The following is a 2,027-nucleotide window of genomic DNA, read 5'->3' as shown; positions in this document are numbered from 1 at the left end:
AACTAAAACATGTTTCTGGATTTTTTGAAACATGCCAAAAGAAACTTGCCAGTTGCATAGACATTTCCAAACGCAATCATCCCAGCAAAACATTTCCAAAATAATGGCAATCAAATCCGATTACAATCAATACACAAATTGGGAAACAAATCCCAACAATCTCTCCTTTTGGCATTATTTTGGCAAAACTAATAATAGCAACTAAAACACAATATTTTTTGCACAAATTAAGTTTTCAGACTACTTACTCCCCCTTTTTGACAAAAATAAGCCAAACATTTTAGAAAATGAGCAATACCTTCCTGCAAATCGCTCCCCCTGAATCCTCCACGAGTCATACTCCCCCTGAATATGGTATTCTCCAATGCATATTGCTTTTATCACCTATCAAAAACTTGAAGTGACCATTATCACAATACTCAGATTTATTAGTACATGCTCTAAAAGAAGTATAAGCCCCAAGACACCTTAAATCAGATTTTCTTACCCACACACGTCTAGGAAATTTATTTTGCACATCAATCTTTGCTTTAGGTGTCCTTGTGAATGCGAAATTTGATAGATTAATAATCATACCTCTTTTTAAAGCATTCAAGTATTTGTAACATCTAGGTCTAATGTGGCCAGGCAAAGTACAATAATGACATATAGGAACGAACCTGTTTGTTGCTTGCCTTGTTACAACAAACTTCTTGTCTAATCTTACCCGAGATTTCTTAAAAGACTGCATCATAGTACTGGTGGCTCCTTTCATAAAGACAGTCTTCCCAGAAATTTCTTGACCCTTGTAGCCAAGGCCTGAATGATCACCATAAGTTTTTTGTTGTGAGAGTAAGTGATCCAATTTTGATGTGCCTGAGTTTAGCATCCTTAAATTATTCTGGGTTTGCTCCAATTCGAGTCTGGTCTCAGCAAGCTTTCCTTGATGCTTTGTTGCCAAGATTTCATAATTTGTTGCAGCCTTCTTCAACTCATCTCTTTCCTTTGTTAAGACACCAACTTCATCTTCAAGCGATTTGTTTTGTTTGCAAACAACAAGTCATTTGTTGTACATCTTCTTATAAGCCTCCTGAATCTTCCCAAGGCTTAGGTCATCATCGTCACTGTCATCTTCAGTTTCATCCTCGAAATCTGTATCATCTACAATTCCATCAGAGGTTGTTGCAGACGCTGTTGCAACAGACTTTGTAACAACATTATCAGTGAAAAATAAATTTTTATCCGAGAATTCATTTCTTACAGTAAAAGCCACATAATTGTTGGTGTGATCATCTGCATCCTCTTGATTTTCGTCCGAATCATCACTCCCTGACGTCGTGGCAGCCTTATTTTTCTTCTTGAGAGTGTTTGCACACTCCGCTTGAACATGTCCAAATCCTTCACATTCTCGTCATTGTATTCCCTCTTTTCTTTTCTTCTCTTCAAACCGTTGAGAATTAAAATTCTTCTTTTGAGAATTTTTGTTCTTTGAATTCTCTCCAAATCTCCCTTTCTTGTTGATTTTTCTCAGCATTTCATTGAATTTTTTGGTGAGTAAAGTAAGAGACTCACTCAAGTCCTCATCTTCATCGGTCTCATCTTTGGTGGACATATCATCATAATCTATGAGTTCATCAAGTCTCATCTTCTCCATGTTTTTTGCTTCTTCGATGGCTGTCACTTTGTAAGCAAAACGTGTCGGAAGTGATCTCAAGGTCTTTTTCACCAATTTGGCGTCAGAATATTTTTCTCCAAGGGCGAAGGCTTCGTTGGCAATATCACAAAGCTTTGAGTTGAAATCGGTAATGCACTCATCCTCCTCCATTCGTAAGCGTTCAAAGCGAGTTGTGAGCATTTGAAGCTCTGAAACCTTCACAGTATCCGTACCTTCATGCGCAGTTTGAAGAATGTCCTAAGCTTCTTTTGCGGTTTCACACGTGAAAATCAATTTAAATTGATTAACATCCACAGCATTGAAAATGGCGTTCAATGCTTTTGAATTACTGTTTGCTAGCTTGTCCTCATCGCTGGACCATTTCTCTTCTGGC

Source organism: Morus notabilis, unplaced genomic scaffold (genome assembly GCF_000414095.1).
Source record: "Morus notabilis unplaced genomic scaffold, ASM41409v2 Scaffold109, whole genome shotgun sequence".
Taxonomy (NCBI): Eukaryota; Viridiplantae; Streptophyta; class Magnoliopsida; order Rosales; family Moraceae; genus Morus; species Morus notabilis.
Note: the sequence above shows the minus strand (reverse complement) of the source record.